The sequence below is a fragment of the Grammomys surdaster genome, unplaced genomic scaffold (assembly GCF_004785775.1).
Source record: "Grammomys surdaster isolate TR1022 unplaced genomic scaffold, NIH_TR_1.0 172, whole genome shotgun sequence".
In the NCBI taxonomy this organism is placed as follows: domain Eukaryota; kingdom Metazoa; phylum Chordata; class Mammalia; order Rodentia; family Muridae; genus Grammomys; species Grammomys surdaster.
This window is the reverse complement of record NW_021604620.1, coordinates 962,466-974,090: the sequence shown is the minus strand read 5'-3', so window position 1 is coordinate 974,090 and position 11,625 is coordinate 962,466.

Below are 11,625 nucleotides of genomic sequence, written 5' to 3'. Positions count from 1 at the left end.
CTCGGTTGATAGGGTGATTCTGCCTCCCATGGATAGCACCACGTAGGGAGCTGAAATGGCTGACATGGTGTGGTCTGGGTTGAAAGACCTCACCAACGCTTCAGCTTTGGTTTCCTGTAGAATAACAGATGATCTGTGAACTGGGGTATTCCAAACCTCTAGCACCCTGAAATCAGTGGACGCAATCCTGGGGCATCACCTTGCTGTCACCTTTGCCTTTTGCAATGCAGATCTGTGACTCCCAAAGCTTTTGGTAGTGTTGCAAATGTCAAATCTGTATAAATACAACCACATTTGGGCCTGTTGTGTTTTCCTTTCGAACACTGATCGTTTAATGTGGGTCGGTGCCTGTTTTTGTAATTATGTTGCTGTATCCTTACAAGATACTCAGACGGTACTCTCAGGCCAATGGGTGCTACTGTTTCATCAGCGTGGCAGCTCATGCCAAGCCTAGGCGGTAGCATCTCAGGAAAGGAAGGACTAGGAGGCCAAGGGACTGAGCAGGCAGACAAGACCCAAGGAACCCTCTCTATCCCAGGACACCCTCAGTTAGCAGTCTCAAACCCTGAGCTGGTTGGGCTTGCTACCTGGAGTTCCTCCACCAAATTAGTTCAAAAGTAGATCCACGGGCTCTTTCCACACAGGCCCTTTCTCTATGTGCTAGGGCTGTGGCACAGGCTCTAGGGACTGTGCATCTTGCACTGTTTTGTGGAAAATAAGGCTTGCAAGCCCAGCCTAGAGGCTGTGAGCAGGCCACATGCCAGGGAATGGATCTTGACCTTCAAGAAGGGGGAACAGAACAGGAGTCTGGGCCGGGTGCAAAGGCAGGTGTCATTGATACAAAAAGACTGAAATGTTTGAGCAGCTGCACATTCTCCGAGCAATGGAAATGTCCCCAGTGCCACAAGGTTTCCACTGTAATTACCACAATAAACATTTTTCTATAGAGGATAAAAATTCTAAAGTTAAGCAAGGTTATCTGTCTTTAATACTGTGGGAATGGTAAGGGTGTTGTCTTACCTTAAAAACAAGTAATTTTTCTACACTTAAATTACTTAAGTCAGCAATTAAAAGGTTTATAATTAATATTTGTTCTCCCAATGAATTTAGCCTCATGCAGAGTGCTCCAATTTCTCCTATAAAATGCTTTGTTGCGTGAGATATCGTGAGGGCTTATTTTTGTTCTCCAAGATGAGCTTTTATCTTTAATGGGGTCACAGACAACTGGGCGGTGGCTTTAATGATGAAAATAGAGATGATCCTATAGCCCCACCTAGTTAAATGTATGCCCCTTTCAAGATTCTGTTGACTCTTTGTATTAACACTGTTTTGTGTGAAAAACTTGATACAGCTTCTCTGGTGTCTAACAAGCAGTTGGGTAGGGACTTTCAACCCTGGTGCCATAATACTGAGACCAGTGTTTCATGAGAGACATTAAGCAGGAAGTCCAAACCTCAACGGTGTCAAAAGATGTTCAGTTAGATGTTGGACACAGGCCAATCTTGAATTAGAGTGTCAATTGCCAAACAAGTTTTTTTTTAAGTGTGTGTGTGTGTGTGTGTGTGTGTGTGTGTGTGTGTGTGTGAGAGAGAGAGAGAGAGAGAGAGAGAGAGAGAGAGATATTTAATTAGCAGGCTAATTATCTACCACAGATTTAGAATCTCAGCCCTTCCTAGGAAGTGGGAAATGCTCAGATGTTCTCTCAGAAGTGACTACACAGAGACTACAGATAGATTTTAATGTTAAAATACATACAACCTTATTGGAAATACCAAGTAAGTGTGAGTGAGTGTGTGTGTGTGTGTGTGTGTGTGTGTGTGTCCCTTGTCATTGCACAGTGGTGACTTTTGTGCCTCGTGGGGTACACTGCTCACATTCCTACAGGCTGCCATGTCTGCCTTGTTCCTTATGAAGAAGACCGAAACCTGAAAGTGGTTGTCCTACCATGGACCTGAGAAATTAAAATCTGCATATGTGTGACAATAGTTTTTCGGTCCTAGAAAGAAAGCAGAAAGCATCCAGATGAAACGTTGCTTCTACTGAGGCTCTCCAAATTAGATGGATATAAATGATATTGATTGATTTCCATTGATTTTTTTTTCCTAGGGTTTTTTATTCTGTGGAGTCAGAGGAGTATGTGAGCTGACAGTGTCGATGGCTTTCTATTTTTATAAGAACTCCAGCAAATTCTAACATAAATGTTTCCTGAACATTTTGGTTTTTTTCAGGAAACCTGCATGAGAGCAACACCCATCCAAGGAAACAATGAGGCATTCTGCTTTGTCTGCCTATAGGAGCCATGAGCTAAGAAATGCCAGCCACCTCAGCACGATCTTTCTGCATTTCACAACATTAATTTTAAGAACAGTGACTTCTGTTCTAGGGGCCCGGGCTGGGTATGTTCTCTGTACCTCAGCTCTTCCCTTCCCAGTTTTTTCTCAAACAGATAGATGCTTGCTGGAGGACGAATGTGAAAAATGGTGTGGTCCTGGGTATTTATTTCATGACACTGCCCATGGGGGGCTCACTGGCCTGCAGGCGAGATGCCAGCTACCAGCCCTTGGCTCCTCTGTGAAAAGAGCCTTTCAGCTCCGTCACCTCCTGGAGAGAGCTGATTTTCCAGCAGTCGAGCTTGATGGGGTAAATAATTAGAGAGCTTGAGAGGGAAGAGACATCACCCTAGTGTGGGTGTGTGACGCTGCTAATGTAGCCAGCCCCTGTGACTCCAGGCTGATACAGTCTCACAGCGTCTTTCTCTACAGCTGGGAGGGGGAAAGATGGGAGGGGGAAGAGGAGGGAGAAGCAGCAACAAAGCCTTGCTTTGCATTGCCTTGAAAAACCAAAGAAAACAGCTCCTTATCTGGTGAGGGGTGAGCCTCCATCATCCTGCTCTCCAGTGTTTTCTCTTCTGGAATCTGCTTGCCCAGGGCTGTTACCTGGGCATACTGACTTATTTCACGGACTTACCGGGCTGTTGGAATGTGCCGGACTCTGAGTGGTGTAGGCCGACCCTGAAGGGACTAATAGCTTGTTGCCGAGCTTTTACAGGTATTCATTAAAAGCCACTTTTTAAGTACATTCGTCATTTATATGTGTATCTCTACAAATACCTGCTATTCTGAAACTTACTGGGTCTAATCCTGTCCTGTGTGGTATTTGTGAAAACTTTGTAAGGCAGTGTTTCTCAATCTTCCTAATGCTGTGACATTGGGAATGAATATAGTTCCTCATGTTGTGGTGACCCACAACCATTAGATTGTTTTTGTTACTACTTCATAACTGCAATTTTGCTACTGTTACATTATATCTGTGTTGTCTGACAGTCTTAGGTGATCCCTGAGAAAGGATTATTTGACCCCCCCCACGACCCCCAAGTTGAGAAACACTGCTCTAAGGGCTTAGTGAAGGGCTCAGGTTTCCTCTGCATGTTTTTACTGACGCAGGCTAAACTGATTACTGAGAAATAATAACTGGACTAATGGTGTCTTTGCTACTTATGAGGAAGACACAGTTACTCATGAATAATATGAACTAGAATATGACTTTAATAATTAAAATTCATAACCACCACATGGTTGTATAATTACAAAGGCTCCTTAATAAACAGGACCAGAGCTGGAAGAATGTATAAAAGAAAGACAGACCATAGCTTTGAGGACCTCTCCTAAGCTGATGGAACCCCACCACCACCACGACCAGTATCAAGACACATAGCAGCCAGCTACCTCCCTAGCCAGACTAGACTGATTTACTCATAAGTTCCAGAATTAGTGGACCTCGTCACAAGAGTCTTCCACGAAGCCGAGGGATAAAGGCTGGTTCAGTCACCACCTCAAGTCCTGCTGTGTCCTGGGTTTGTGACAAACCAGGATAGTCTAGGTCCATCTAGAGATTAATCACCCACTGTGAGGAGCTTGACATAGTCACACTTCAATGTTTTTCTTGCTAAAGTGTATTCAGATCACACCTCCCCATCAAGATTCTTTTCCTTCTTTCTTTCTCCTTCCTTCCTTCCTTTCCTATATGTGTGTGTCTATCCACTAATTTATTAAAAAGGCAGTTTGTCTTGGAACTAAAAGCAGCAATAGCTGGTTGGTGTTAACCACCTACTTAACCAGCTTAGAAACTTCCACCCCTTCCTCCTTTTCTCTACCATCCGTCCTCTCCCACTCCCTCCCTCCTTTCTCCCCCTTCCTTCCTCTCTTCCCTCCCTCCTTCCTTCTTCTTTCCTCCTCCCTCCCTCCTTCCCTTCTCCCTTTCCTCCCTCCTTCTTCCCTTCCCAAACCCTGGGGGCTTTTGAAGGCTGCTCTGAGGCTGAAGAGGTGTCAGAGAACTGGTCACCAGCAAAAAAAAAAAACAAAAACAAAAACGAGTCCTGGCAGGAAGGTACGCACACTGTCATGGATTGTGGGAGAGATCACAATGTCTTGGGTAGGGCAAAGGGCAGTCTCTGGAGAACCTGGGAACGCCTGTCTCACTGTGGTGGCACAATGTCAAGACTCTGTGTCCTGGTGTCATCAGAGAAACCTCTAAGGGAAGCAGTATGCAGGAACCCTTGCTCCCTGTGCGCTGCGGGTCGGGCCCTAGCGGGCAGCGTCTTTGTCTGCCTGCGCTTCGCTTGCCATTGATTTTTTAGCAACGCAGAGTTGCCCCCCACGATCCCCCCTCCCCCGCGTCTGCATGAGGCCAGCCCGCTGCAGCTGCGGGGTTCCTCTAACTTCGAATTTCCTTATTACACACACACAAAAAGAGGTTCCTCCGGCATCCGATGGAACCGTTCCATCTGCTAGTGACGCTTACTGGGTAAGTAGGCTCCGTGCTCCAGTGGCCAGCCTTGGGGCTGAGCGTCAGGCGTCAGGCGTGCAGGGGACCCAGCAGGTGCAGGTGCTCCTCCACTTCGCAAGGTGAGCTCGCCCCTCCCCCGACCTCTGGGGGCCTTTCTTCCTGGGGTAAGCTATGAGTTCCTGCTCCCCAGACATCTCAGTATCTTCCCGGAGCTATTCTGGTGCCCAGTCTTAGGCTATGTTGGACCGCGGTAGCCCTGTCTGCCCGTCTCACCGGGAGTCTCATGCCCATCTTGGCATTGCAGGCTGAGTTACTGATTTATGGACACAATATGTTTTATTTTAGGCATTAGGCAGTCCAGGATGCATGGGATCCCCTCGGACTTTGCAGTCATGTTCATGACTAGAAAAGAAAGACAAAGGTGCCAGCCAGCCTTCCATGGGTAGCCTGGTGGCCAGACTTACGCTGCTCTATGAAGAGCAAATTAACAAGTCTGTGTGTATATACTTATGTATGTATATATTTGTTGTATATTTTTTATATAGTGTAATATATAATTGGTGATATATATATATATGTGTGTGTGTGTGTGTGTGTGTAGAGAGAGAGGGGGGAGAGAGGGAGAAAGAGAGAGAAAGAGAGAGAGAGAGATGTGACTTGGGGTTCCTTGGATTCCTGTATATTTAAAATGCATACAGCTCAGCTATTCCCTCCTCCACATTTGACAGGTAACAGCTTCTGGTCTGTCATGTAGAGATTGGACAGGGCACTGTATGGTTTCTGTTTGGGAATGACTCTAAGGTTGTGGTGGGCATTCTGCATATTTTAATAAGGCATGTGAAAATAAATGTTGGGTTTCATTGTGAATGATGCTTCCCACGGCGACGGTGAGATAGGATGTGGGTTGTCTGTTCCCATTTACTCTAGCTTGAACTTGGTTTTCCTCTTGCTACATCCCCAGCCTTCTGCTCCTCTATCCAGAGCTAGACCATTTCATGAAAGTGATCTCAACCTTGTTCATCATTTCCAAGATCTCTGCTACGTCTGTAGACTTGGCCTAGATTGTGCTACTCATTTGGTGGCATCTCTACAGGAAACCACAGCCTGGGTCAATATGCACATATGTCATGCCCCACCCTAGCTAAATCATCTAAATTGTCTTAAGAGAATATTTTTAGGCCAGTGAACACTTAGCAGAAATATCTTTAAAGATTCTGATAAACCTATTTTTAGTTTCAGCGCTATAAAAGCTTGCTCAGAGCAGCCAGTTCTAATCAATCTTTCTAACTAAATATATTTATGTTGTTAACCATTAAATCAGTGAGCGTGCTCTGTCTGGAGTAGCCCATCTAATAAAACAGACGTTTCACTATGCAAAATACCTCTCTAATTTTAAACACCTGAATGCATTTGCGGTCCTCAGAGAGGAGGCTCTGTGGAAGACTGAATTAGGTCCAGCGGCATTTGTCCTGGGTTTACATTCTCTGAGAACATACTCTGCATGCTACACAAGTGCCTATCACTTTAAAAAGTGATCTACTAGCATGTGTTCAGTCTATATTGTATTAAGGTAAATGATGGAGTGTGCAAATGTCCATATGTGATTTGCTCTGTGGGTAGAAATGACAGCCATCCTGGTGGCCATAAGGACGTGGCTACCTTTATGAGAAGGAGTGAGTGGAAAGTCCTTCACTGTAACTCTCCCACGGGCTTCTCTGGTGACCATCCTTTCACTGGGGAGCACTGAAGCAAAGACACAAAGGCAGAACATTATTGATCAATAATATGGTCTTTTCATTTCGCTTATTTAATTACGAAATTGTCTAAACGCCTGATGGTCAGCAGAAAAGTTACCCTAGGATTAAACGCTGTGGTGTGGTGTGGTGTGAGAAGGGGTTAGTTTTCAGGGAGCATCGTTGTATATCCGGATGGGAGTGATAGCTGTGCTTACGGGAAAATCAGCGCGGCAGACTCGGAGACAGTCTTTGTGACTGCTGTGTGGAGAGCTGTCACCTACGTCTGAACCACCGTGCTGATGTGTTGCCCGTGGAAAGAATGGGTAAAGTTCGCACAGCCATGATAACGGTTATTGTAGTGAGCCATGCGAATGTCTTTCTGAGATCTTGAGAACAGAACCATAGAGCAGACTGCAGGGAGGACGCCGGGAAGGGAAGAAGGAGAAAAGAGGGTTAAGATGTGACCGAGATGACAAGAGATACTGTAGCTTAAAATGTGGATTTTTGCAAGAGAGCAGACCATAGGGCTTCCTTTAGTGACATGTTTTCTATGTGCCCTTTGTTTATTGAGGCGCAGTTGGCATTCAGTCCCTAGGGAGGGTTGTGGTCTATAAAATCTTTTACTGATGGCCTGAATTCTATTGTGTTTTACAAAATGCATACATTTGAACACACATCCATTGAACAAAAACCTGTATACCATGCCTTCATATAGTCCTCTTTAGATTAAAAAAGAAAATCAGTCCAAACCATTTAAAAATGAAGGGTTTCTTTTTTCAGCCTCAGAAATATTTGAGGCAAATATTCTAGCCTTGACTGATGTTAAACCATCGTTTCAAATATTCACTTAAAGTCAAAAGCACTCCCTCATTTTGATGAATAATTAAAAGGGATAGGTTGATATGAAAGGCTGTACGTTGTTCCGTTGTGGCTGCACAACGGATCTAGGGAATCAACTCCACTCTGAAAATCCTGCTGATCTCTCATTTATTAGGGGTGGCGTGGGGGGGACAGGCCCTCTGGAGAGTGTCAGAAATTATTTCGTAGATATTTTACCGGCACATGAGATTATTTTTTGTGTTTCTAACTTTAGCTAAAAGTAAGAGGGGGTGTTAGTGCTTCCCTCATGTTTACCAGGGACTGTATGTCAGGAAGATCAGAGTTCAAGCCCTAGAACCGAAATCCAACAGCCTGAGGTATAATTCTAGAACTGGGAGGCTAGCCTGCTTGCTGGTCCCAGGCCGAGGAGAGACCTCCTCCTGCAAACCAAGCTGGATAGTGTTTCTGGCGATGACACCCGAGGCTGGCTTCTGGTCTCTCCCCACCTCTCACACACAGAAAGATGTGGGAGGGAGATTGAACAAGGTTTGCATATAGTTTTACAGAATTCATCTCTCAAAGATAATGAGACGACTTAGTGGTCCCTGTGCTTTCTAACTTGTGGGTCAGTCTCTTATCTGTCTACTTGAGATGATTAGTCTTAACAATTTGACCTGTCTCAGAAAAATATAAACCAGCAATGACTTCCTAGAAATCCCAAAGGCCCTGAGCAACTAGTTCTTTAGTGGACTTGCAGTGGGCATTTGTTAGTTTCTTTGAATCTTCTCCCTGTGACCACTGGGTGATGAGTGGCCATAGCTTGTGTGGGATCTAACGTGGGATGAAGTTTCCCGTCATCCCTCAGCTTTCTGCACCAGTCTCCGGTTCCACATACTTTCTCTCTGTGCTTCAGGAATGACCACAAGATCAAAGTGCCCGACGAGGTTAAAGGACGCAGCCTCACAGAGACACCTTTGAGTATTTAGACAGTGGGATGTTTTAGAAATTGAGTGTGGCGACACTTCCTTGGTGTGTCTAAGACGGCTTGCCAAACACAGCATCCTAGACAAGGTTCCACAGCTTAAGGAGAAACTTGTGACATATTCTTACGCTTATTTAAAGCGTAACCTTCACACCAATGTAGAGCTACCGGGGACAGCTAAGTAACGTGTGGCAAGGAGGAAAAGAACCGTGTGCAGAGTTGGTCTGAGTACTGATTTAGACTTGGGAAATGACCAGGCTGAGTCTCACTGAACCCCCCAGGTCCTTAAGGCAGGGACCAACCATGTTCCTGTTAGTAGATGATCACCCGGGTCACCTCCTAAACAGACCTCTCTTTCTGCCCTCAAGAATTTTGTGTCTTCCAAGAACCCCAGAGGCAGGAAGAGGACTGAGGAGGAAATTGACCCTGACAGGATCCTTTCTCCACTCTGTTGTATCAGTGGCAAAGCAGGTGATATGTGTCACCATGGTGTGGGGACAGGGGCTGAGTGTTTGAAGAGCAGGAGAGTCCAACAAACAGTAGAAGGGCAGCTGATGAGTGAGCTTCCATGTGCTGGTGGGTGGCAGGGGGTGACAGGAACCTTCCCACAGCACCCCCACCACCAGTTCTTCAAGTTCAGCTTCTCCCCAAAGACACTGCCCTTATTCTTAGTGACAGCCCCCAGAGCAGGCTTCCTGCTGGGCCGAATCTACTCATGTCCAACCAATAAAAGCAACACATCCTGCCTCTTGTTTCTAGTCTTGCCCGTTTCTTCACAAAGCAACCAGATCATGTAATCCCTCTGCCTCAAGGTGTTCTGCTGGCTTCTCCATTCACTGGGAATAGAATCCGGGATCTCATCAGATGCCTTCTGAGAACTGGCCCTGCCTCCAGGGGTTCCTCCTAAGTGGTCTCTAGATCTTGCCAACCATTTTCTGCCTCAGGGCATTAGCCCGTGTATTCCATGGCAGGCTCCTTTGTATAATTCAGGCTTCAACTCAGATTTTACTTCCTCGGAGAGGCCCGTCCTTATACCTAAAGGAACTTTCTGCCTGGCCCATCACCCTATTTTATCTTCTTCTGGTACTTCAACCTGAGGTCAAGTCCCTCTTTCACTTGTCTGTTTCCCAATTGTCACTTTCTTCATGGCAATGGAGGGAGACGGCCGTGTTCCATGCAGTGCCTCCCCACACGGATCCAGCTCAGAATAAATACATGGGCACTTTGTGCTCACTCTGAGTCCTCTGAGCCTGCAGCCTTGCAGAGCCTAGCAATGGCTTCTGGAAGCTTCCTGCAGGTGCATGTTGGGATGTTCTGCTTCCCACTTCTGGTTCTATGTTAGCTCAGACCGCTTCAACTGGGAACGGAGGGCCCTGGGGAGATCTGCTGTCTCTCCTCAGCCTGCTTCCATCTCCTTAGGCTCCTTGGATGGTTCTGTCATTCACAGTGCATAGATCCTATGTTTTCCTGACCTATTTTCCTGTCCCCACCCTGGCTGAATGGTTAGCAGGAGAGCCCTGGTTCCAGACAGTGTTCTTGAGTGGAACTCTGGGTAATGAGTGAGATGAACTCACGGAGGGAAAGACGGTGTGCCAGGTGTCAGAATAACTTTCTAAAAGACTCTCTGTTCAGTAAGTTATTGTGCTCTGTGGTCAGTCTGAACATGTGCTGGTTCATAGGAGAACTGGCGCACGGAGTAACTGTGGTAGGTTACACAGCAGCCCGCAGCTAGCCAAGTGAAGTGCTGATGAACCACACCCAGGGCTGGCTCCCTTCAGCCTCCCTGTGGCCTCACTCTCTTCTGCTTGCCATGGCTGCTTCTTCACCATTGTGCCTCCTTTCTTGTCCCACTGACCCTGCACTTCTCCAACTGAAGCAAGTCTCTTAAGGTGGCACAGGAGACCAGGATCTGCTGGTAGCCATTTTTTTCTCCTATTCACTCCAGACCCACTGGCCCCAACATTCTGACCGGCTGTACAGCTCTGTCACCGTGAACACCCAGCATGGGAAGGTCCCTGTCACAGTGAGGGTTTGGATGTGGAGGTGATGGGATGTTGCTGGCCTACATCATCACCTCCCCTGACGTCTTAGATTGTACCCTCTCAGGCCACACTGCGACTGAATGAGGATGAGGTGGGCCAGCCATCCTCTATTCTTTCTGCTTTTAAGCTGGAGAGAATGGGAACACAGAAGGAAAGGGTCCTGCCATTGTCTTTCCCTCCCTCGATGCCTGAGCCCTCACCACCCCGCCAGGCTGCCTGTGATTGAAGCTCACTCATGTAAGTGTTTCGTTCCTTGTTTGCACGGGGTGGACATGTTGTCTGCACACTTGCTTGTCACAGATGATTCAAAATTGGGGTTTTGAGTGCAGCTCGGTGGGGATATTAATTAATTAGTCTGTCTGTTTGCTTGGGTTTTTTGAGGCAAGGGTCCTTGTAGCCCAGGCTAGCCTCAAAGTGACTATGTAGCTGAGATGACTTTGAGCTCCTGATCCACCCTGCCCCGTCCTCCGACACCCCCACACCCCACCTCCACTCCTAAGTACTGGGATGACAGGCATGGACCACCACTTCCGGAAGTAGTTCTTAGTTGCCGAAGGAGGAGCCATTCACATGGGGTATACCAGGAGCCAGAGGATGTTTCTGTGCTTCCAGAAGGACCAAAATGGCCAGTATGTTCAGACAGTGGCACATCGCAGATTTCTTGTTTCAGCATTCATTTCTGAGGACTGCCAGTTTCCTTTACTGCGTAGGACTTTTGACATGACAGATAATAATTTATCTGTCCAGACGCAGGGCTTTGCTGCATCAGACAGCCTTAAATTACATGCCACCCCTTTACAAAACTAGGGAATAACCAATCAGCAAAATGACTGATGTGGAAAATAAAAAAATCTTTGCTTTTGAAGAAGACGGGCCTGGGAAGATGGCTCAGCAGTTAGTGCTGGTTGCTCTGCCAGAGGACCTGGGTTCAGTTCCTAGCATCCAGGCAGCTCACTGTGGCTTGTAACTCCAGCTCCAGGGTATCTGAAGCCATTTTCTAGTCTTCTTAGGCTCCTACACACATATAGCACACATGTAACACATACACACACACTCTCTCTCACACACACACTCTCTCTCAATACACACATAAACTCTCTCTCACACACACACTCACACACACTCTCTCACACACACTCTCATACACACACACTGTCTCACACACACTCTCACACACACACACTGTCTCACACACACATTCTCATACACACACACACTGTCTCACACACACACTCTCATACACACTGTCTCACACACACAC